At 51.0% G+C, this 25873-nt stretch overlaps 1 long non-coding RNA gene across 1 annotated transcript in view; it reads left to right on the top strand.

Moving 5' to 3' along the window:
* The window catches only part of LOC113623789 (uncharacterized), a 154791-nt gene extending 136761 nt beyond the window's left edge, over nucleotides 1–18030 (top strand). The window contains exon 4 of the long non-coding RNA XR_003434065.1: nucleotides 15439–18030. This is a non-coding gene — a long non-coding RNA (uncharacterized LOC113623789). The remainder of the gene's footprint in view (nucleotides 1–15438) is intronic.
* The last annotated feature ends 7843 nt before the right edge of the window (nucleotides 18031–25873 follow it).

Raw genomic sequence — 25873 nt, 5'->3', positions numbered from 1 at the left:
CCCACCAGCTTCCTAACATGGGCCAACTCCGGTGGTTCTGTTTCCAGGCCAATTCCTTCTCAGTTCTGTTTTTGGGGAAATTCTGTTGTTTTTATCCCTAAAGAGCCACCTTGGTCCCCAAGTCCTAATAATACGTCCATCAGTAGAGTAACACATGTGTTACTCATGAGAAAGCTGAGGCTCAGAGAGGTTAGGGACTCTCCCAGGGACACACAGCGAGGTCTTGACAGAGCCACCCCAAGCACTCTGGCCTCCTGGCCCCCTGTCCAGCGCCATGATCCACCCATTGCCTCTAATGCTGTCGGCCTCCACCCCCCAGCCCAGTAATGGAACCCAGCTGAGTGGGGTTGGCTGCTGAGAGGCTCCAGGCTTGGCTTGGGCCAGAGACTCGTGGAAATTGGGCCATTTTCTTTGGGCGGAAATGAGAAGCAGATGTGGCTCGGGAGCTGGGGTGCAGGCTTATGCCGTGTCAGGGGGCTCAGGTTACACGAAGGAACACGTGACTGTGGTTACAAAAACAGCCTGAAACCCCCAAGCCCCACATCGTTGGGGGTCCGCCCCAGGCCTGGGGAGCCAAGCCTCATCCCCACACTTTACCTCCTGGGTAGCCCCTGAGATCCTGGAGGGAGCGTGAGACAGGAGGCGCTGAGGGAGACTGGGGCCTTGACTGCCATGCCTTCTCACTCTCACTCTGTAAGGGGGTGGCGGGGTGTAGTTTCTGCCCCTCAGCTCAGGGCTGAGCCCCAGCAGCAAGTCCCTGTCCTCTGGAGGACACCCAGGAAGGCCAAGGCACCCTGTACAGAGGCCACAGCAGGCTCCCCCCAGGGCTGGCTTGAGGCTCGGCCCAGGCCCCAGATGTCTTTTACAGCCTGAAACACCTGGTGTTTCACCGCTTTGCTCCAATCCTTTGTGTTAAGGGATTGTCCCTGGTTGCAATGCATAACCTTTCTGGGAAAGCATCCGGTCTTAGGCAGTATTCAGGCAACCTTACCTGAGTGGAGATTAACTTATCACCTCCTTCTAAACAAACGGCCAGTGGGGCCTGGCCCCAAGGGGAAAGGGCAGAGGCAAGGCTCTGGAGGAAGAGGCTGGAGATCCTGGCACAGGAGGGGCCCAGGAACAACTTGGCAATGGCATGGTTTGTGTGGAGGGGGTCTCTGCTCAGGCCTCTGCTCTTCTCCCTCAGCCAAAGGGGCAGGACCCCATTCATTCAATCATTCATTCATTCAATAAATAAATGGTTCTTGTATACCCGCTGTGGCCAGGGCAGTGGGCTAAGCCCTGAGGATCCAAAGGTGACTGAGTATGGATTTCATCTCTAGGGCTTCACTGACTGCCGAGGGAGCCCACCAATGAATAGCTTTGACTGACTGATTACTGAGTGTATGCCATGTGCCAGCAGTATTCTAGGCTCATAGCATCTATGGAAGGGGAGACAGACTATAAAAATTAAAAATAGGGCTTCCCTGGTGACGCAGTGGTTGAGAGTCCGCCTGCTGATGCAGGGGACGCGGGTTCGTGCCCCGGTCTGGGAAGATCCCACATGCCGCGGAGCGGCTGGGCCCGTGAGCCATGGCCGCTGAGCCTGCGCGTCCGGAGCCTGTGCTCCGCAGTGGGAGAGGCCACAGCGGTGAGAGGCCCGCGTACCGCAAAAAAAATAAATAAATAAATAAAAAATAAGTTAAATAATATGTTTAGAAGGTGAAAAGTGCTATAAGAAAAGAGAACGGAGCAGGTGAGGGGGGTCAGGAGGCACAGGCTGGTTGCGGTATTTACAGGGCTGGGAGGGTGCACTTTCCTGAGAAGGTGAGACTGGAACAAAGACTTGAAGCTGGTAGGGGAGATGAGAATGGGCTTCTGGCGGGTGTGCAAAGGCCCCGGGGGCAGGAGGCGGCCTCGGGAGTTGAGGAGCAGCAAGGAAGCCAGTGCGTCTGGGGTGGAGAGGGAACGGTGAGTAGGGTTGGAGGTCCAGAGGTAAGGAGGACCTGGCCAGGAGGATCTCAGAGGCCACTGTAGGGTTCCAGCGTTTATGGTGAGTGAGATGGGAGGTGCTGGAGAGTTTTAAGCCGGGAGATGTGTGTTGACCTGCTTTTTCAGAGGACCGCTTGGGCTGCTGTGTCTGCAGTAGCCTGGAAGGGGCTAGGGCAAGGGCAGGGGGACCAGTCAGGAGACACTTACAACAGTCCAGGTGGGAGGCAATGGTGCTGTGGCCAGGCTGCACGGTGGAGGATGGGAGAGGCACCCCGGGAGAAACCTGAATATGGTTCCATGGTAACGGGAGAAGGGAGTGATTAAGTCTGACGAAGGACGCTTTCCCAGGGGATGTGACTGAAGCAGGATCTTGAAAAATGAGCGGTTCAGCAGCCACTCAAGAGAGTGAGCATTCCAACACCAGGCGTGACAGGGGCCAAATCGAGAGAGCCAGGTCTGTCTGGGGACCCGTGAAGTAGCTCGTCAACATCAGAGCAGAAGGGCCAGGGGAGGCCGCATTGGGAAGGAGCTTGCCACTCTGCCAAGGTTGTTATCCTGTAGACACTGGGGAGTTTGGGAAGAATTTTAAGCTTGAGGGCTTAAGACCTAATTTCCCATTAAGAAAAGTCCTGTGGTCACCATGAAGGGCTGGGAGGGAGGTGGCGAGAGGAGACCCAGATGGGAAGCAGAAAATGAGGGCTGATCCAGTGCAGTGGGGGAGGGAGGGAGGGATGAGAACTGTTTACGGAGAAGAGAGGACCAGATGCGTGTGGATCTGGGGAGAGAGGAGCAGGTACTTCTGAGGAAGAGGATGAATCAGTTTGGGACAGGCTGAATTTCAGAAGCCGCTGGGAGACCAGCTAGCAAAGTCTCAGCGCAGCCAATGGAGGGATTTGGAGCTCAGCGGAGGGGATGCGTCCAGAAGCCTCAAGGGACAGGAGGCATTTAAGCTGTGGAAGTCCACCAGCTAGAGGACCCCTCCAGATTTTTATCTTTAGAAAGATCTGAACAGAGGTATCGTTGCCTCCCTCCCAAGGCCTTTGAGAGATGGGGAGAGAAAAACATTGAGCATGAAAAGGAAGGATCCAGGAGTGGGTCTCCTCGGGTACCACTGAGAAATCCCTGAACTGGTCCCACTTCACCCCAGGGTGTCTGTGGTGGGCGTCTAGATAGGCAAGGGTCTTGGTATTCGTGTCTATGGATCTCTGCATGCAGATATGTAAAATGATGTGTTTTTATCTCCCCGTGATTACTGTTTTCCTGTAGCCCTTCTCAGTGAGGCTTATTGCCCACTGAACTGGAGGGAGGATTCAAAATAAGGCTTCAAGCAGGGGTGAAGCAGACATGATGTAGAGAAGCTGCTTCTGATGGCAATGGGACCAGAAAGGGGGATCCAAGGAAGAGGGAACATGAGAAACAAAAAGGCGGCACCATCCTTCAACCTCAGAGGCTGGTGTGGGAGAAACCCCAGTCGGCTCTGAGGGAAAATCTCGCTGCGAGGGATGGGTGGGGATTGACTCAGACTGCAGCGGGGAGGAAATTTTAATGACACTCCCCTTTGCAAAGCAGAGATTCAAATGGTGCCAAAGCAATATGGTGCCAACCAGGAGGTGGTTTGAAATGGCTGAGGAAAGGGGTCTGGGAAGTGGCTTCTTGGAACGCTGCTTGTTCCGGTGTGGTTGGGAAGAATGCGGCCAGGTGGTCCTAGGTCCCGGCGGCCATAGAGGCAAGATCTGTACCACCAGCCACATGTGGGGACCACACACTTCAGCACCACCCCTCCTCACCCCAACCAGCGAGCCCCAGGGACCAGGCGGGACCAGCCCTGTCCCACCTGTGTGTGTTTGTAAGAATGCAGAGGACTCCACTCAGAACTTCCATCTCCTCTTCCCACTACCATGAGGTCCGTAAACGTCTCTTTGCACCAGGAAATTATCTTGGCTAGGAGATGAGGGAGGGGTGAAAACTGAGCAATTTTACTCAAAGAAGACTGAGTTAAACATACAGAAATGGAGGTACGTCTAAGGGGCAGTCTAAAGGTTTCTTTTTGTTTGTTTTCTTTTCTTTTTTCTTTTTTTCCCCTCTTGTCAATAGTAGGAATCATCAGATCAAGATGAGAAGAGTATAAGAAAAATTAAGAATGATTCTGGTTTGACCCATCTGGGTAGGAGTGTGTGATTTTCAGCCCTGCCACAATCATGTCTGTACGAGTTTGCTGGGGCAACAGTGTACTTTTTTTTTTTAAGATTATTTCTTGATTGATTGATTGATTTTTGGCCGCCTTGGGTCTTAGTTGCGGCACGCGGGCTCCTCGCTGAGGCATGCGGGCTTCCCTCTAGTTGTGGCATGCGTGTTTTCTGTCTCTAGTTGTGGCGCGAGGGTTCCAGAGCGCATGGGCTCTGCAGTTTGCGGCACGCGGGCTCTAGCTGAGGTGCGCGAGCTCAGTAGTTGTGGCATGTGAGCTTATTTGCCCCACAGCATGTGGGATCTTAGTTCCCCAACCAGGGATTGAACCTCCAGGGAAGTCCCCTGTACTTTTAATTCTATCCGTCAGACCTTTCCTTGAGGAGCTGAGAATCATCAAATCTGTATTAATTATCTATTTCTGCATAATAAATTATTCCAAAATTTAGCTGACATAAACATGTATTATCACACATGCTTCCAGGTCTCTGATGAGGTTACAATCAAGATGTGGTCTAAAGGCTCAACTGGGGCTGGAGGATCTGATCCTAGGACCCACCTGCCAAGCTGGTGCCGTCTGTTGACAGGGAGTCTCAGTTCCTCAACTCATGGATCTCTTTCTAGGGCTGCTTGGGTGTCCTCATGACATGATGACTTACTTCCTCCAGAATAAGTCATGGGAACGAGCAATGTCTTTCATGACAACTTGGCCCCAGAAGTCGCACTTTCCCAAATGGTCCCTGCTCTCAAAAATGTTATGGTATTGCAGGCTAGATGAAATGTCCCTACCGCAAAATGCGACGTCTGAGGTCCAAGAGAAGTGATATGAGCTCTCTGAGGACAACATGAGCTGACCAGTCAGGCAGCAGGAGGCTTCCCGGGAATGGGCAGAAAAACCCTGCCCCCTTGTCCTGCCCCAAGTGGCTCTTCCTCGTGGAAGGAGGCCTGGTACCTGCAGACCAGTCAGATGGGGAAACCTGCAGCGGCCTGGCTGAGTGAGAGGACTGATTCGTGCTCACTGGACAACCAAGGGTGTGTAGAAGGGGGCACTCTGAGACTGGAGAGAGGCTGCCAGGGGGCTTCTGGGCGCGAGGCAGGGTAGGGCCCCAGAGGGACTTAAAAGTGAGACAAGGAACGGGGTGGTCAGGTGAGAGACAGGGCTTAGCAGGTGGGGGAGGGCAGAAAACCCAGAGGGCCACATGGTCTTCTGTTGGTCAGCATGCCATCTTCCTGGCTGTCACCCCTGGCCACAGATGCATTCGTTCATTCATTCATTCCTGCATGCCTGTTTGCTACAAAGTCCAGGTCCCTGTTCTTGTGAGGTCGGAGCTGGAGGGTTGTTTATGTACGAGGAGCATACCTTCTTAGGGAGGGTCGGGGGGCTGTCAGGAAAGGCTTCTCACCGGAGGTGAGGTCTGAGCTGCTTCTTGAAGGGGAGGAGGATTAAGCCAAGCAAGGCAGGGTGTTCTAGGCCGGGAAACCAGCACATTCACAGGCCCAGGTGTGGCAGAGCACGAGGCATCCCTGGCACTGCCTCAGCGGGACGGCTGGGAGAGTGTCGAGAGATGAACCCGGAGGGACCAGAAGAGATGTGGCCCTGCCCGCCAGACGGGGTGGTTTGGAGTTCTTCCAGAAGGCAACAGGGAGATTATGCAGGAAGTTAAGCAGAGGCATGAAGGGATCTGCTCGGAAACTTGGAAAGAGTGTCTGGGCAGTGGGAACGAGGATCTGCAGAGGGAGAGTCCAGGAGGAGAGGGCACTAACCCGGGCTATGCCTGCGGGGGAAGAAGCAGGGGTGGAAAGGAGAGAAGGAGCCCAAGAGGCCTTTAGAAGGCTGGGCAGCATCCACTCCTGCCTAGAGGCTGAGTGGCAGCCCGGACCACAGACTGAGCCATCTCAGCTCATCTCAGAGAAACTGTCTAATCCAGGTCGAGCACAAACCCAGCCCTCTGCTTTTCAGAAGATCTCGTGGCCCCAACAGCCTGGCCTCACATGGACCCAGCCAAACCCCTACCCCAGCCTGCTGCCCTCCTGCCGGGGGATGCTCAGTCTCGTAGAAGCCGGCCTTTAGCTGGAAGGTGGTGAGGACCTGTGAGTTGGGAAGTGCTGGGGTGGAGAGGCAGCTGCAGCCACAGGTCAGCCCGAAGAAAGGAGGCACTGGGCTGGGGTCAGTGAGTCAGGAGAGGTCCAGCCAAAGACCAGAGACACGGGCAGGGTTCCAGCCCTATCCAAGTGGGCCTGAGTAGCGGTGTGGGCACCTGGAAAGTGAGGAGAAAGAAAGACTCTGGGCGCCCAGAGCACTGGCCACCTGAGAGGTGCCTGGGAGTGATGGGAGATGGCGCCATACTGAAGGCTATTTCCTATGGCCCAGAACCAAGGCTGTGATCCCCGAGATGGGAGTTACTGCCACTCCAAATTCTCAAACCCTTTAAAGGAGTAAGCCGTGCTGTTCCCTCCTCACAGCAGATGGCGCCATCGTGCTGGGATTGGTGACCGAGGGGCCTGAGGGATCCCGCCCGGAAACCCTGCCTGGGACTGGGAGGGGCCGGGAGCCCGCGCTGGGAGCTGCTGGAGGGGGTGGAAGGGGGCACCCCAGTCATGCCTCCCTCCCGGAGGGTCTGCTGCTCCCTGGGCCCCTCACCTCGTGCCTGGCCGCTCCATTCACTCCTCCCCACTGGCTGAGCCTCATGGCCAGCCTCTTGCTGTCTCTCCCCTCCGTCCCTGCTTCCCTCGCTGTCCCCCACCCTCCGTTTCTGCCTTCAGCTGGGGTCAGCGTCCGGGAGCTGGTTCACTTGGAGGCATCATCACAGAATAAGGGAACTCCAGGCCCAGCCAGGGGGGATGCGTTTGCCAGTGGGAATGTCCCTGTGGGGTCTTCCCTGAGCAGCACCCAAGGGCTTGCGCACATCTTATGTCCTCAGGAGGTGCTCAGTGCTCCTCACTAGGGGAGGGGGTAACCAGGATGGTGGTAGGAGCGGCAGGGTAGAGAGGGCGTTCGCTCTGAGTGAACGAATGACAAAATAAATTACAGCAGCTTTCAGTATGGTGGGGAAACTTCCGCTGATGACAGTGCCTGGTATCTCCCAGTCTCTAGGTCTTTAGTCAAGAAGGAAAACCTGAAGAGCCCTTTCTCTCCCCACTTCTTCCTTTCCTGTGCTTGGGGTGGGGCAGCCCACTCGAGGCAAAGAGCGGGTGTCAGCTGGTGCTGGCGGTACACGGAGTTGGGGGTGGGCCCAGGAGGGCAATGGGTTGGGGAAGCAAGGATGCCCGGGGCAGAAGGACCAAGGGGAGACCTCCAGGGAAGATTCCAAAGGAACCTCAGAGTCCCTAGCACGGGGTCTTAGGGGCGTGCGGGCTCCTGGGGAAAAGAGCAGGGGCAAGAGGTGTGTGTGTTGGCTGATCTCCGCCTGGGATACACAGTGCCCCGCCTGCCACTCCCCTGATCGAGATTCCTTAAGGATAGCTGCCGTGTTTTTTAGCCTTTAAATGGGTGCTGTTGGTTTGATAAGAATGAGGCCGTCTATGAGACAATAGGGCAGAATATGTTACAGAAGGGCTGCCTGGTAGCAAGAAGTTCCCCTCCCTGGCGCCCACACCACCTGTCCCCAAGCTGCCATCCATTTCCTTACCTCAGCTGGAGGTGGGTGGGCTGCTGCGTTGTATTTCAGCCTTAAATAAGCAGCCAGTTGTCACACTCAGCCTTCCTAAGGATGGGCTGCCCTCTCTCTCATAGCTCTGGCTCACCTTGAACTTTTAGGTGGTCCGTGTATCGTAGGCAATGGTGAGTCTGTGGGTTAGATGTGAACTCTTGTTTCAACGTGCACCTGGGCAGGGGCAGGTCGGTCGGTGCTGAGTGGCTGGGAGGGAGGAAGTGTGAACAGAGGGGGAGAGATGAGAGGATATCAGAGAAAGTGGGGCGAAGACAACCAGGCAAGAAAAGGGTGTCACTGTCAACTGCTCTGTCGCTGCTCAGGAAAGGATGCTGGTGGCGCCCCAGCAGTGGGCGTGGGGCTGCCGCAGGGAGGAAGGGGCCAGGAGTGGTGGGCCTGCACTCAGGACGGGATCGATGGGCAGTCATAAGGGTCAGCCAGGAGTGTCCTCGTCTGTTCCCAATCTAGGGAGCACGCAGGCTGGGCTGGAAGTGAGGGAGGAAGGGGATGATGATAAAGAGTCCTCAGATGTCTTGGGCAGCCAGCTGGAGGGAGGTCTGGGCTGGCAAGGCTGACTCTGGGACTCTGCTGTATATCTGGAATTTTCTGACCGAGGTAAAAGTTGTCCTCCGAGTTGCTGTTCTGCAAGAAAGTAGCTTCTTGCTTGATTTATGGCTGAGGGTGACATTTCTGATAAACCTACTAATGGTGCTCGTTGCCCATGGTGGGGAGAGGGGGCAGTCACGGCTCTCAGCCCCGAGGGAGCTCACGGTGCACCTGGAGAAACAGCCCGGGCACGATGAGGTAAGAGCTTCAGTGTAGGAGGAACCAGGGGGATGGGATCAGGGTGGGCAAGGAGGACTTCTTGAGAGAGGAAGGAGGTTCAGATGGAGAAAGAGGAAGGGTTTCCAAGGTTATGGAACAGTGCAAGCAAAGGCATCAGGAAGGAGTGGAAGTTTGGGGGGATGGGGAGAGGTGGGGGGGGACACTAAGGAAGGACTTGGCACACAGAAGACACTCAACAGATTTCCTAAGGAAGGAAGGGGGGGCGAGGGGAAGGCGGGAGAGAGGGGAGGGCAGAGAGCTGCTCTCAGAGGCAGGTCACCCCCCATTAGCCCTGGGGCTGACAGCTGCAGAAGCACGCCCCTTGGGGAGCCGCATGGCAGGCCCTCGTTTCCCCAGCTCCCATCCCGGGCTTGCTCGGAAATATGAAGCTGAGGCTTAAAAACAGGCTTGTGGCCAAACCCCACCCCATCGTCTTCTTCTTCCAGGGCCCGTCTCTAGCCAATTCCTTGCAGAGTGGCAGCCGCTCCAGCGCCCTGCTGGAGAGGCAGGGGTGTTGCCACCACGGGGTGACTGACCGGCCAGTAACCCCCCACCAAGATGGCAGCTTAGGGAGACAGCAGGGCCTTTGTCTGGTCCTGACCCTGCTGGGAGGCCTGCCGACCTGAGTTTGCTCAGTGTTAATAATTGACCAGGTGCCCAGGGACAGGGCCCCCTCCGGCCAACTGGATGGAGGGCACTCAGGGCTGGGGCCTTGGCCTCCCACAGCATCAGGTGAGACTCACCTGGGGCCGGGGGAGGAGAGAATCCTGGCCTTAGGTGAGGCTCAAAGAAGCCCGATGCCTCCCCCACTGCTCCCCAAGCCCAGAATCATGGGAGGTGCAGAGAGGGCCCAGCCCACGGTGGCTGGAAGCCTCGTAGTTGTGACCCTCCAGAAGGACAGGGCGGGGCAGGGGCAACACCTTTACCCCAAGAAGAAAGGAGATGGAGGATGGAGAGAATACCCTGGAAGGCAGGTGTGAGGTCCCCTGAGGAGGACAGAGCTGGACTCTTAGACCCAGGGCCCCCATCCCAAACAGCACGTGGCCACAGACCCCTTCCTCAGGCCCCCTGATGGAAAATGCCAGCCAGAGAGAATGTTTGGGTTGACTCCTTCTGGGCCAGAGGGAAGAGGGTTAAGGACCACCAGCCCTGGTCAGACCACCTGTGGTCTCTGGCCCTGGGTAAGTCAGGCACTGTTCACCCCAAAGCCACGTCGGGGAGGCCTCAGCCGGGAGCATGGACCAAGGTACCTTGTGATGTGCATCTCAAGCCACAGGAGGGAGAGGAGGAGAGCAGAGAGAGAACGAGAAGGGGAGGGCGATGCTATTGATAGCAGCTCCAGCTCCTAGGGCTTCTTTATAAGAGTTAAGTGATCTCGGTCAATCATCCTAAAGAGCCCTTTGAACCGCTTGCTGTGACTACCCCCATCTGACAGTTGAGGAAACTGGGGCACAAGCCGGTCATCTGTCCAAGCCCCAGAGTTGGGAAACAGCAGAGCAGAGGCAGTCTGACTCCAGCCCTGTGACCTGTACCACTCCCTTATCTCCTGGGGTCAGGGCAGGGGGGAGGGCTGCGGGAAGGGGAACGGGCCCCCCCTGAGTAGCAGAGAGTGGAGAATAATTGAGGAGGGTGCTGCCTGCGGATGTCTTTGAGGTGGAAGGGGGTGGGATCCAGCTTGTTCAGCTACTGCAGCCCGATCACCCAGTATTCTCCTTAGGGAAGGAGACCAGGTGGGCCGGCCCCTGGGTGTCAGGCAAGTGTGTCTCAGGCCTTGAGAGGGAGGGGTGGCGAGCCTCACCCCCGCTCCTCAACCCCACCTCTCCCTTTCCCCTTTGGCTTCACCTGTGAGAAGTCAATATTGATGTTTTATGACCCAAGATAAACACACATTTTTTTTCTCCCATACAGGGGTTATCTGGTCTGGAGGGTTAATCAATGACCACTGTGGGTGGGGGGAGCCTCTGAGAAGAAAGCAGCTATTCAGTTCAGTCCCCTGCCCCAGCCTCTCCCCTTCCCTCCTCCTCCCACCTGCGGCCTCCACCTTCCCCAGCCAGTGGGGACTGACCTGGCCCTGCCGGTGAGCGGGGACGGGGCATTAGGGAGTGTGAGGCTGGAGTCCGAACGGGTGTGTTTGGGGGACTTAGTGGGATGCGGCAAGGAGAGCATCCTTGAGGCAGTTTGCCCTGTGGTTTTCACCACAATGACCGTTTCATTCAGTTGGCGGGACAGGTGGGCCCACACGAGGCTGCTGTGGGCCCAGCCTGGCTAGGTGTCTGGGAGAAAGAGGGAGCACCGTCCCCTGGGAGCCGCACACAGAGGAGATGAGACTCATGTCACAGAGCACTCGAGTTGACCCAAGATGATGCTGGACGCTTCCCAGGCAGGGGCGTTGGCGCCCAGTGTGTGGGCCAGCCCTGCCTCTCAGCTGCTCTGTGGCCTTGGACGGTGGCTTAACACCTCTGGGCCTCAGGGGCCTCACCTCTCCTCGCAGGGGGGTTTCAAGGGTCGAATGAGATCTTGTACTTAGAGTGGGGAGGAAATAAAGTGACTAAAGTTCACACGGATTGTAGCCTCCTCTGCCTTCTATGCGAAGGGCATGATTAATCTCTGGGTTAATGGTCCTTTTACTTAAACAGTGATCGGCCTTTAGAGTTTAGAAAACAGAGTGCCTGTGAGCGCAGCCTGGAGGGGTGAGGCTGAGCTGAAGCAAGTGGGCAGAACTGTGATGCTGTGAGGACCGTTCCTGGGAGCGCTCAAGGGACCCAGGAATAGGGGAGAATAGAGTGATGTTGGGAGTCTGGAGGGAAGGCTTGAAAAATACCTTGTGGGGCAGAGGAGAGGCCAACACAGGAATACTGCCAAGGGGAAGCTCCTCGGGTAGGGAATGACCAACACATTTTGAGAATGTAGAATGTGACCTTGAATTTGAAGTCGTTTCCACCTGATGCTAAAATCACTGTCCATTATTCCTAAATGTGATTAAATATCTGCTACACCCATGAGGCTTGGGTTCTATTACATTGTGCAGGGATGAAGGAGGAGACTGGCATCAGCTTAGCAAGAGGCAGTTCTCAAACGGGACGCCAGGTGCAGGGTTGAGGGCCACGATGAAGAGTAGCATCCCGGGGCTTCCCTGGTGGCGCAGTGGTTGAGAGTCCACCTGCCAATGCAGGGGACATGGGTTCGTGCCCTGGTCCGGGAAGATCCCACATGCCGCGGAGCGGCTGGGCCCGTGAGCCATGGCCGCTGAGCCTGCGCGTCCGGAGCCTGTGCTCCGCAATGGGAGAGGCCACAACAGTGAGAGGCCCGCGTACCGGAAAAAAAAAAAAAAAAAAGAGTAGCATCCCGGCTGCATCAGGAGAAACCAGCCGCCCACCTCAGAAAGCCCTCAGGAATACAGGGCGTGAGAGGTGACTCCACAAGGCTGGAGAACTTGAAGACACACAGACCAGGGGCACCTGGTTACATCAGTGAAGATGCCGTTTAAACACGATCATGCCACAGACGGCTGCCGTCATGGGATCGGGTTATGGTCTGGGAAATTTGAGGTTGAACACATGTAGTCACTGACCCCCCGCTGGGCACTTGGCTGTGCCTACAGGTGATGATGGTGAGACAGGTCTCTGCCCCTCCGAGAGTTCTCTTAAGAGACGACAGGCTGTGACCGACATGACTAATTGTCCCCTACGTCACTGCCTCCCCTTCTTTCTCGTTGTGATAGAACCCCCATGTTTTCAGCTGGGCACATCAGTCCAGAGTAACGACTGCCTTTCACGGTCTCCCTTGCAACTCAGTGTAGCCACATGGCCAAAGGGAGGTGAACAGGAGTGGTGTGTACAACTTCTGAATTGCATACTCCCCAGCTCCTTTCCCCCTTCCTGTTCCCTGGAATTGAAAATTGGGGGTGACCATGTTGGATCCTGTAGGCGGGGACACCCTCCCAGGACGGGAAAGCAAAAGGGCAAAAGAAGCCCAGAGTGTCACAGAGTAGAACCATCAGACCAGCTCTGATTTTCTCACGAGAGAGAAATAAACTTCCATCTTGTCGAAGCTGCTGTCATGTTTGGTCTCCCAGTTATAGCTGCCAAAATCTTTTCCGTATTTGATTTCGACTACTTGGAAGTAGAGGACTGTCATAAAAAATATTCATTTATGTGGTACTGGCTTCACAGTCAGGTAGGGCAGACACAGATAGGCAGACGGGGAAGTTGGGGACACTTGTTATGCTCTGGAAGAAGATTTAGTAAACTGTCATCTTGATCAGTACCTTGACAGGAAGACCACATGCTCTCTGAGCCTGTAGAGAACTTGAGAACTGGGGAGGTCCTGACTACTTGCTGCGTTGGGCAGATTCCTAGAAAAGAGAGATGAACTCGGGTTAGACCTAGCCAGTTTTCAAGCAGAGACGGAAGGGAATACAGTTCTGCTAAGGGCACCTATGCCTGCTGCCTGCAACCTAAATTGACTCAGAGTCTGGAATTTTGGAGCCTCGAAGAGTTGGCAATGCCAACTGCTTCTGCACCCCAGATGGAAGGAGTGACCAAAGTTGGCTCTGAACAGACAGCCTTAGTAGGAGTTAAGACTATGGCCCTGAGCCTTCCTCAAGCTTTCCCAGGTGAGAATTCTCTGCCAGACTGTGGGAGCCAGCCCGGCAGCCAAGATCAGATTAAGGGTGTTCCCTTTCCACCCTGGCCTATTGTCTCAGATGGCCTGAAGATAGCAGCCATGAAGCTGAGAGAGGGGTCTGGGCAGAGCACGGAAGACAGTAAAAATACAGCCTGACAAACTCTGTCAGGACAAGACCTTTGGCTCAGTTACCTGCACATGCAACTGACTCAGCAAATAGGCCAGGAGCCCGAGGGAGGCATATTCTTTGATGCCCACTTCAGATATGGTTATGGAGGTCAGTGACCTAGTAAGAGGCTCCCAGAGGACAAAGCCAAGAGCCAAGGAGGACAGTGGACAAGGGAGTTACTTCTAGAAAACAGAAGGACAGGAGTCTTTATAACGTCTAACTAGCATGATTTGGTAATTGCTGTGGACTGGGGCCATCTGTGTAGTTCCCATTGTTTTATTTTCCGAGTAAGAATTGTTTTTAAAATGTGATATGTGGTTCTTGTTCCATCATTGTCTGTTGGAGGAGGGTGGGATGCAGATGTGTCTTTTTATATATATATGAATTTATGTATTTATTCATTTATTTAATTTTTGGCCGCATTGGGTCTTTGCTGCTGCACGCGGGCTTTCTCTAGTTGCTGAGAGCGGGGGCTACTCTTCGTTGCGGCGCACGGGCTTCTCATCGTGGTGGCTTTCCTGGTTGCGGAGCAGGGGCTCTAGCCCCACAGGCTTCAGTAGTTGTGGCACGTGGGCTCAGTAGTTGTGGCTCACGGGCTTAGTTGCTCCGTGGCATGTGGGATCTTCCCGGACCAGGGCTCGAACCCATGTCCCCTGCATTGGCAGGCGGATGCTTAACCACTACACCACCAGGGAAGTTCCAGATGTGTCTTTTAAGCGTGTTGCTCTCCAGGCCACAGGTAACCACATCCAGATCTGATTGAAGTGTTGGGTGCAAGATGACCTGGTGTTTGAGGTTGTTTGTCTTGGAAGACAATGTTAGTGTTTTATGTGTGAAGAGAAGAGTGACCACAGATAGTAAGGTGGCCAAAGGGGTGAACTGTGGCAGAGGCTGCTAGTTTGCCCCAAGATCCATTCTTCCCTTGTCTCTCTAATAATATAACACCTGAAGTAGAGTGAAGCAAGTGGCCACCCAGGATAAAACTGCATTTCCCTGATGCTTTGAAGTTTATGTGGCCATAAATCTAAGTTCTGGCCAGTGGGATGTGAATAAAGTGATGGTACAAGTTCTGGATGATATCATAGAAAGGCAGGAGACACTCTCTCCATCCCCTTTCCCTGTCTTGATGGCTAGAAGGCAGACATGTTGGAGAGTCATGTTGGTCCACGCATATGATTGCAAACCCTAAGGATGGTGGAGCAACAAGATAGAAGGAGCCTGGATCCCAACATTGCAGAGCTGAGGCAGCATGCCAGTTGGGACTTTTTTTTTTTTTTTTTTTGCGGTACGCGGGCCTCCCACTGCTGTGGCCTCTCCCGCCGCGGAGCACAGGCTCCGACGCACAGGCCCAGCGGCCATGGCCCACGGGCCCAGCCGCTCCGCGGCACATGGGATCCTCCCGGACCAGGGCACGAACCTGCGCCCCCCACATCAGCAGGCGGACTCCCAACCACTGCGCCACCAGGGAAGCCCCAGTTGAGACTTTTAAATGAGACAGAAATAAACTTGCTCAAATCACTGGTATTTGGAGGTTTTATTTGTTTTTGTTGTAGCGTCTGAGCCTCTAAGCTAAGTAATACAGCACCTCAATTACTGCAATACCGTGGAGTAAGAGCTCTAGTACACATATATGTAAGGTGCTATGGGAGTGAAGTGAAAAGAGTGATTAATTCTGTTTGGGGGAAATCTGGGAAGACTCCCAGGAGGGGATGATATTTAAAATGCATCTTGAAGGGTGAGAGATTTTTCCAGATGCACAAGTGAGGCGAAAGGGAAGGACATACCTGGACGTTGGACAGTATGAGCAAAGGCTCAAAGTGGTGAAAGCACCTGTCAAACGGCTCAAGATGCATAAAGGGAGAGGCCGTTCTGGGAGATGGGACTGGTGACTTAGATGGAGTCAGTTGGGAAGGACCTTGAATGTCATGCTATGAAGTTTAGACTTTATTATTTGGAAACACGGAGGGGTTTAACAGGGAAGTAACATGATCTAATTTTTTTTTTTTTAAATAGGTCTGCAACTGTGTTTAAGATGGATTTGAGAAAAGAGAGCCTGGGGGCAGAGGAAAGGCACTATGTAAATGTAATGCAAGTCAATTTTGACTTTCCCACAGAAACAATGTTATAAAAGAGGATTATGCTCCTGGCCGTGGGTCTGACATACAGATTTTTATAGAACTGACCACAAAACCAAACTCAAGGAACTATAATGGTATACCCATAATCTCTACATTACAAAGTTTCTAAACAGTATATGAATAATTAAATAGGGCCACACAGTAACTAACCACAAAAAGATATGTATAATATAATATAATGACTTTAGTCTCTCATTTCTACCCTTTAAGGAATTTATTGTTACAAAAGTAATCTGTTTATTTTTAATAGCTTTATTGAACTATAATTGACCTATAGTGAACAGCACATATTTAAAGTATACAATGTGATAAGTTTTGACATATTTATACACCCTTGAAACCATTACCACAGCAAGAAAATGAACATTTCCATCACCCTAAAAGTTTCCTCTCATGTAATTCTTCTCCCACCCCTTCCCCATCTACCAGTTCCCAGGCAATCACTGATCTGCTTTTTTTTTTTAATATTCTAGAATTTTATATAAATGGAATCATATCATATGTACTCTTTTTAGTCTGACTTCTTTCAGCATAATTATTTTTGAGATGCATCCACGTTGCAGCACATATAAATAGTTAATTCTTTGTTAATATTGAGTAATATTCCATTGTACAGATATACCACAGTTTATGTATCCAGTCACCTGTTGATGGACCTTTGGTTGTTTCCAGTATTTGGTTATTACAAATAAAGCTACTATGTGCATTCATGAATAAGTCTTTGAGAAACATATGCTTTCATTTCTCTGGGTGAATACCTAGGAGTGGAATGGCTGGATCACGATAGGTATATATTTAACTTTTTAAGAAACTGTCAACAAGTTTTCCAAAGTGGTTGGTGGTTGTACCATTTTACATTTTCACCAGCGATGTATGCAAGTTCCAGTTCCTCCATGCACTTGCCAAAACTTGATAGGGTCAGTCCCTTTATTTTAGCCATTCCAATAGGTTTTTGGTGGTATCTCAAATCTTTTATCTGTTATTGATTAGATTATTTTCTTACTATTACGTTTTGAGAGTTCTTTATATATTCTGGATACAAGCCCTTTATCAGATATATGATTTGCAAATACTTTCTCCAAGTCTGTGGTTCCTCTTTGCGTTCTCTTAATAGTGTCTGTTAAGAGCAGACATTTTTAATTCGGATAAAGTCCAATTGATCAATTTACTCTTTTATGGATCATACTTTTGGTGCTATATCTAAGAAATTTTTGCCTACTCCATGGTTGCAAAGGTTTTCTTCTAGATGTTTTACTTACAGTTAAGTCTATAGTCCATTTTGAGCTATATTTTGTATATGGTGCAAAGTATAGATAGAGACCTTTTTGCTTATGGGTGTGTCATTGTTCCAGCAGTATTTGTTGAAAACACCATCTTTTTTGGACTGCATTGCCTTTGTGCCTTTGTTGAAAATCACTTGTCCTGTAAGTATAGGATAATACTTGTAGGTCAATTTCACCTCAATAAAGCTGTTTTTTTAAAAAAGTATAGGGTCTATTTCTGGTCTCTTGATTCTGTTCCATTGATGTATATTTTTATGCCAATATCAAACTGTCTTGATATATTGTAACCTTTTAATAACTTTTGAAACCAGGTAGTGTTTTCCAACTTTGCTCTTCAAAAGTTGTTTTGATGATTCTCGTCCCTGGCACTTCCATATGAATGTTAGAGTCAGTTTTCAAACCTCTGTTTATTTTTATATACAAAAAACACAGAGAAAAAGGTAAAGATCACAATAATCTCACCACTTAGAGACCATCCCTGATCATATTTTGGTTGTATACTTCTTTTTTTTTAAGTCCTTGTTTGATTTAATTTTGGCCTCACGGCTTGCGGGATCTCCGTTCCCCGACCAGGAGCTGAACCCGGGTCAGGGCAGTGAAAGCACCAAGTCCTAATCACTGGACCACCAGGAAATTCCCTTTGGTTATAGATTTTTTTCTATGCTTTAAAATATTTGCTTTATTAAATGTTTTTGTAGCATTATATGCTAAGCACTGTTTTTTTTAACATTAGGTTTATCGAAATATATGTATGGTGAAATTCACTTTACAAGTGTATGGTTTGATGAGTGTTGACAAATATATAGAGGCATGTAACCACCATCACAGTCAAGACGTGGAATATTTTCATCACCCAAAAGTTTCCCTCAAGCCCTTTTACGGTCACTCCCCTCTTCCAACCCCGAGGAATCACTGGCCTGATTTCTGTCCCTATACTTTCGCCTTTTTTCTAGAATATCACGTATTTGGAATCACAGTATGTAATCTTCTGTGTCTGTCTTCTTTCACTTCGCATATTGCTTTTGAGTTTCATGCATGTTGTATATATGAGTAATTTGTTCCTTTTATTGCTAAGTAGTATTCCATTGTATGGACATACCAGTTTGTTTATCCATTCACCAGTTGATGGACATTTGGGTTGTATCCAGTTTAGGGCAATTGTGAATGAAGCTGCTATAAACATTTGCATACAGGTATTTGTGTGCACATGTGTTTACCTTTCTCTTGAGTAAATACCTAGAAGTAGGATTGCTGAATCATTTGCTAAGTGAATGTTTAACTTTATACATTTTGAATCTTGATATTCATAATGGCCACAGCTGTAAGAGATACGTCACCAAATGATAGACGTGCATCATTCGCTGGGCCCATTAAATCACGGCATTTGTATTTCACTCCCATCCATCCGTTGTGCAATTTAATTTGACATTTAGCTAGTAAATTTCCACCTTTCCTGGTTATTCTTGCAAAATAATTGGAAGGTTTTGTGTTTTTATATTTTTAGCCAACCAATTCAACATTCTCTTAAACTCTCTGGAAAATTGTCCAAGCTTATTTCTTTAATTGTGTAGTGTAGATAGAATTTTTAATAGGTGACATATTTACTTAGTTTTCAGGAATAACATCACCTTATGATGGAAACAGTTCCAAATAACCAGTTTCAAAATGCTCTCTCCTTAGCCTATATTTTAGTTGAAAAGATGTGCCTCTCTCACTCACTGCTGGAATGTTCCCTACAGGTTGATAAGAAGGACATTTTTGGTCTGAAATATTGGCTGGGGTCACACACTGCCAATAAACACTTGTCATAGAAAAGGTCAGAGAGTCTAGAATATACTTGTCTTTCTGTAAAAGAAAAATGCACAAACTGTCCTTAGATTTGATTCCCAGAAGACCTGCAGGTTCAGAAAGAGTTTCCTGTTATACCCTTCTCTTTCACAAAGTATGAAAATATACTTCTGTTTAAGGCATCGCTTTTATTTTATTTTATTTTTATTGAAGTATAGCTGATTTACAAGTGCCTATCTCTGCTGTACAGCAAAGTGACTCAGTTATACACACACACATATATATATATATATTCTTTTCCATTATGGTTTATCATAGGATAAGGCATCGCTTTTATAAAACCAGCCGCACTGGTGGCACACTGGAGCACTTAGGAACAAATGAAGCCTTGTGCTGACAGGGAGCCAAAGTAGGAAGGCGCTCCCTAAATGCCCCACACAGAGGAGCTGGCCCTCACCTCTAGGATTCCCAGAGAACCTTCTGGGACTCAGGATAATCTGAAACTGGGACTGAGGGAGGGCAAGTGTCAACCCATTTATTAAATATTTGGTAAGTCTTAAATTTCTAGAGTAAAAAAAAAAACCCGACTCAATATTTTTATGCCTCACTCCAAGGATCATATTGCAGTTTTCACTTTGGAGACCAAGATATAGGGAGGGACTTCTGGGGCATCAGCTGAGAGACGCCTGCCTGCAGGTTGGACCCTGAAGGCTGGAGGGCCCCCTTTGGGGGAGTAATAGCTTTTCCTTTTAACCAGAAGGAAAACCCAGACTCCCAAGTCCCTCAGTCCCCGGTACTATCTCCTGAAGTGGGCAGGGGACCGCCACTCCTCTGCCACCTACTCCTCTGGCTGCCTCTCGGAGGGGTCCTTTGATCCTGGAGGGTGGGGAGCGGGCCCCCGGGGGCAGGGAAGGGGCTGCCAGTGCTGCGGGCATTTTCTCTGGGAGGTTCCCGGGTGCACCCTCGCCAGGCAGGGCCTCCATCAATTGCTGGTTGAGGGGACGGTTGAGGCAGCAGCTGTGGGTGTTGGTAGGGAGCAAAGCCCTAAAGTGGGACCTTATCACCCTAAACCTGGAGTCATCTGGGAGGCAGGCCCTGGTAAAAGGGCTTCACCCCGCTGCTTCCAGCTTTACAGAGCCTTGTGCTTAGAACCTCCTCTGTAAATATTTGTTGGATTTAGTTGAATGGAGTTGAAATCTCATTTCCTGATTCCAGCCAGGTTGGAAGGGAAGGCTGGGTGGGCCGGGCTCTGATTTGTGGGGGGTGGAGTGGGAGGGAAGCAAAGCCAGATTGGGCAGCTCAGCCCTTAGGGGAACATCCTGAACCCCGAAGAGCTTCAGCCATTCTCATCCTTCCAGCCGCTACGTGGCTGAGGGTCCGCATCCCAGATGAGGGTCCCTGATGGTCCAGCATGCAGGGAAGCAGGTGCAGGGAGAGGCTGGGAGGGGCCAAGTGAAGGGAACAGCCAAACCCAGAGCCCCAGGGGATGTGTGTGCAGAACACAAGTTTCAATGGAACAGAGTCTTGGTCCCCATCTTCTAGGACTTCTCTCCAAGGAAGCTTCTCAGCCAGTTCTGCCCTCCTTGGCCCGGTGCTTGGGAAAGGCTCCCTATTCTGGCAACGGGAGAAGACCTCGGCACGTGTCCCCCCACGTGCTCAGAAGCATTACCTGTCCTCAGCGCACGCACACACACCCGCGTCTGTGCCTACTTGCAGACTCACGCGGCCAGCCCAAGGCACACATGTGTCCCACAGGCAGACACACAAGCACACGCACTTGCCTGCCCTCCGTCAGACCTTCCGGTGTGAACACACGTATTCGCACTCCTAGAGACAGCCAGCACCCCCCAGACACGGGTCGTCCCTCAGGCACAGACAGCCAGCCCACAGGTCCCACTCGGAGGGACGTGAAGCAGATGGGGTCCCCCAGGCTACGTGCTCCTCCAAGGCTGGTGTCCACCAGAGTCAGAGCCGCATTAGAGCAGCTGGTGTGACACAGGCTCCCACTGTGCTGCCAGGCCCAGGGGACAAAGGGGGCCTATTTCCTCCCTCTCCCTGCAATCCTCCACCCTGGGGCCTGGGAGCCCAGCCGCCTGTTGCAGAGGGTTAGGGAGACTCCCCAAGAGGCCAGGTTCTGCATGAGGGGCTCGTGGAAAACTCCAGCCTGGGCGGGGATGGGGGGATGTAACTCCTGCCTCAGGAACCCCAGAGGGACGGGGGACCCCCTCCACTCTTTGGGTGGGAGAGGAGAATCAAGGTTTGCACTTGTCCTGCTCGAGATGGGCACAGACCCCTACAACGTCTGGGAGGAGAGTTTCAGCTGCTCGTGGAATCAGGACATGGCCACTCTGTAAGGATGTGGAGGCTGCAGCCTGCTGGTCACTTGACCCCCTCAAAAGCCTCCGTGACCACAGCCACTGCCATCATCACGCCCTCCATTTCTGCTTTGACATCTTCACTACTTTTTTCTGGCACTTAACCCCCCCTCGCCCCCCTGCAATGTGTTCGTTCTGTCGCATCCCTCCATCACTGGTGATGGATTTCTTACTAGGTACGGGTGCTGCTCTGAGCACAGGCGTGCTGGGCTCCTTTCATTTCACTCTGTGACAGATTTGCACCAGGGCTATGTTCCAGGCAAACTGATGCTTCTTGCTTTCTTCCAAAGACAAGACCTTTTCCTTTCTCTGTGCTTTTTGCTCATTCACATAGTAAGGAGTACAATAAACACTTATTGAGCATAGGGTTACCAGACACAATAATGCAGTATTTTTATTCATTCTTAGTAGTATTTGTTATTAGTAGTAGTCATTGTTTATCCAAAATTCAAATCTAACTGGACATTCTGCATTTTTATTTGCTAAACGTGGGGACCTAACCGAGCACCTACTGTGAGCTGTGCTTGGGAGATACAGTGACGACAGAGCCAGTGTCTGCCCTCAGGAAGCTTCCAGTGTAGTGGGCGAGACTGACAAGTAAATACAGCCCTACCACAAGGAGGGCTGGGGCTCTTATAGGGGAATTTCAGGGTGCCATGGGTGCCCAGGGAAGGGAAAGCCACCCTGGTCTTGGGAGGTCAGAGAAGGCTTCCGGGAGGAAGGGTACTTGAGTTAAGACTTGTCTTAGTCCGTTCAGGCTGCTGTAACAGAATACCATAGACTGGGTGACTTATAAACAAGAGAAATTTATTTCTCACAGTTTTGGAGGTGGTAAGTCCAAGGTCAATGCACCATCAGATTCAGTGTCTGGTGAGAGCCTGCTTCCTAGTTCACAGATGACTATCTTTTTGCTGTGTCTTCACATGGTGGGAAGGGTGAGGGAGCCCTCTGGGGTCTCTTTTATAAGGGCATTAATCCCATTCATGAGCGTTCCACCCTTATGACTTAATCACCTCCAAAGTCCCCACCTCCTAATAATATCCTGTCAGGGTTAGGATTTTGACATGTGAACTTTGGGGGCACACAAAAATTCAGTCCACAATGAGTCATAAAAGCTCAGCGGGGGTGGGGAGCCACAGTGAGCACTGGGACGGGAGAGACGGGCTGCAATTCTGTGCACTGGCACAGGGAGCCCCACATTTAAATGGCTCTCTACCGGCTGCGGGGGGGGGGGTCAACTGGGACAGGACTGAAGGCATTTGAAGAAGCCAGAGCCAAGGCTAGCATGCAAGACAGGGCAGGTAGAGACAAAGGAAACTCCAACTGTATGGGTAGCCTATGCTTTCTATAAAAGCCTGAGGCAAAGAAGGACCCAGAATCAATTACAGATTGAATGCTTGGCATTCAGAAGGGGAAATGGCAGGTGTCACCTTGACCTTGTGTCAGGAACCACCATGATATCCTCCCTTCCACTGTATGACACCTCAGCTGGGACTTAGTTAGCCAACCCATGGCTGGATGTGAGGGAGGGGACTATGGCCAGACACAGACCTGAATGTACATGCATGTGAGCATGTACGGCTGGGTGAAGTGGCCGGGTGCCTGCGTGCATGACATCTCTTATTGTCTCATTGGTTTGGGCTTGCAAGACTAGGGCAGCAAAGGATGTAAAGAGCATGAACATCACCTTTAGAAACACCCGAGTTCGAATCCTGACTCTACCACTTACTAGCTGGTTAATCTCCACTGAGTTAACATAACCTCTCTGAGCCTAAGTTCCCCTCTTTGCAAAATGGGGAAAATTCCACCTAGCCTTACCTTAAAACAAACAAACCAACAAATTAATGGGACTAATGCTAATTTTGCAGGATTGTTGGGAGGATTAAATGAGATGATGTAAATAAAATAACAGGCACATAATTGGCTGTGTAAAGGTTTATTTTTCTTTCCCTGCAAGCACCACACCTGCTAGTCACACAGCAGTCATCACATGAAAAATAAGAGCAACAACATTTATATAATGTGGACCAACCAGTTAAGTCTTTTTTTTTTTTGGCCACACAGCGCGGCATGCCGGATCTTAGTTCCCTGACCAGGGATTGAACCCATTGCCCCCTGCAGTGGAAAAGCGGAATCTTAACCACTGGACCGCCAGGGAAGTCCCAAGATTTTCTAAGGTATTCATAATTAAGAGATGGAACATCATACTCTTTTAATATCCCAGTGAGATTTCCTGTATTTATAACCTTTCTTAAACTGAGAATCATAAAGACTTGTTACTCACCGATGGTTAAGATCTAAAGAAAAACTAATATCTGGGTACAGTCAGGTATTTCCATCATTAAGTTTCTACTGTTCGCAAATGAATGCAAAAACTGTTTTCCTTATTCCAATGTAAGAATTTCTCTGGAAAGTGTTCTCAGTACTCCCAGGGAGTAATGGGCCATCTGTAGCTCTTCCTGTGCTGTCAGCGTTAATTGCCCCAAGAGGAGGACTAAATGTGTGATCTGTTCTGCTAATCCCAGGGAAAACTTTATTTTCTACACACTACTTTCTCTTGCCTCTTGCAGACTAAAGGAGATCTCTGTGATGGATTAAATGTTTGTGAGCCCCCCTCCCTGCAAATTCATATACTGAAGCCCTCACCACCCATTGTGACTCTGTATTTGTAAATGGGGCCCCTAAGGAAGTAATTAGGGTTAAACGAGGTCATGAGGGTGGTGCCCGAATCCAATAGGACTGATGTCCTTATAAGAAGAGGAAGAGACACGAGAGATTTCTCTCACTCTGCGCCTGCGCAGAGGAAAAGCCATGTGAAGACACAGAGAGAAGGCAGCCGTCTACAAGCCATGAGAGTCCTCACCAGGAAGCACATCAGCTGGCACCTTAACCTTGAACTTCCAGCCTCCAGAACTGTGAGAAATAAATGTCTGCTGTTGAAGACACCCAGTCTGCAGTACTTTGTTACGGCAGCCCGAGTGGACAAATAAGGCTCTCTGTTCCTCCCATGCCGCGTCTGCCCATGGCAGCTTGGTCTCAGACTGCTGCTAGTGCATGACACACATGCACAGGACATGCTTTCCCCCCTCCCGACCCTGGCCCCTTTCTAATAGCAGGTTTCCCCAGCAACCAACTTTCCAGGCAGTCCATTCCCTTTCCTCTTAATCAAGTCCATTCTCCATTGAATGGGCTTCTTTACTCACTGCCTTGAGGGAAGCAGATTCTTTTTTGTTTTTTATTCTTTTAAATTTAATTTTATTTATTTTTTTGTACAGCTGGTTCTTATTAGTTATCTATTTTATACTTATTAGTGTGTATATGTCAATCCCAATCTCCCAATTCATCCCACCACCACCCACCCCCCCGGCCACTTTCCCCCCTTGGTGTCCATACTTTTGTCCTCTACATCTGTGTCTCTATTTCAAGGGCAGCAGATTCTACAGACTGACATTTTCTAGGGACTTTTCATCTTTTTTTTTTTTTTTTTTTTTTTTTGCGGTACGTGGGCCTCTCCCTGTTGTGGCCTCTCCCGTTGCGGAGCACAGGCTCTGGATGCGCAGGCATGGCTCACGGGCCCAGCCGCTCCGTGGCATGTGGAATCTTCCCGGACCAGGGCACGAACCCGTGTCCCCTGCGTCGGCAGGTGGACTCCCAACCACTGCGCCACCAGGGAAGCCCTTTTTCTTCAAAGTGCTTTTTTTCCAAATCTATATTTCAAAGCATACCCAAAGGGCACAGCAGAATTTTTAAATGGTGATCCCCATGAATGACCATCTTTGGTGTGCTCCCTCTGGGGTCTCTGGGGATGGGATGGGGGAGGGGACAATGGTATGTGAATGGTCCCGCCCTTACCACCTCCCACCCCCAGATGGGCTGGGCTCCTTTGGGCCGCCATTCCTTTGCTCCCGCTCTTCCTGTCCTCAGAGCTGCCTTCCCTACCCCTTGCCAGCTAACCCAGTCCTAGCCCACCACCCTGACTTGGGTCCACCCCACCTTTCCCATGTCTTACCTCCCTTTTTTGACTGTCGGCCCCCTGCACGTGGTGGCTGCGTCTCTCTCACCCTTGTGAATCTGACTGACCAAAGGCTTATCGTGATTTACCACCATGCTCCGTGCTTACCTGGGTTCTCTTTCCATTCTCAATGTTAATTCCCTTGGGTAGTTTCTCTTGTCCCCATTTTACAGAAGAAGAAACTGGCTCATTGAGACAAGGTTCCTTGCCTAGAAGCAGGCAGCCGGGGTAGGAGCTCTGCTCCTTCATCCCCCAGCCCAGGCCCAGCCCTCAGTGCCTTTGCTGACCTGCCATCTCCGAGACCCCCTCCTCTCTGTCTGAGTCCCGACCTGCTCTCCTAGGTGCTGGTCTTCAGGACTCTTTATTTTCCAGTACAATCCACTAGAACGCCAGCCCCGGGAACCCCCAGCATTTATAAACAGAGCCTGCAAGTGGTGGACCCTTGATTATATTGGGTGAAGAAAAGAGCCCTGTTTTCCTGACTAGACTTCAAGTTCTAAGCGGCAGAATGCACCTGCTTGGCTTCTGTCCCCGGCACAGGGCCGGGCACACTGGGGGGGCTCCTCCCCCACCCACCGGACACTCCTCACCGTCCCACCCCTGCCTCCAGCTGCTCGTTATAAAAACCGCAGACTAGCACCCGTGGTCTTCACCCCTGCTGCCGGAACTCACTTTTGCCATGATTGTTAATATGCCTTTTTCCTTTTTCTCTCTGAATCAACATTAGCTTTGCTAGCTCCCTTCCCTCCGCCTGATAAGGATGGGGTAACGGCATCTGTATGAACTTGGGGTGTGCTTTTGTTGCCTTGTCAGAACAGCAGCTCCTATCTGGCCGGTGATGGGCTGGGAGCC

Source organism: Aethalodelphis obliquidens, unplaced genomic scaffold, assembly GCF_003676395.1.
Source record: "Aethalodelphis obliquidens isolate GAN/ISIS:26980383/991018 unplaced genomic scaffold, ASM367639v1 scaffold12, whole genome shotgun sequence".
Lineage (NCBI taxonomy): Eukaryota > Metazoa > Chordata > Mammalia > Artiodactyla > Delphinidae > Aethalodelphis > Aethalodelphis obliquidens.
This window is presented reverse-complemented; position numbering and strand designations above follow the sequence as displayed.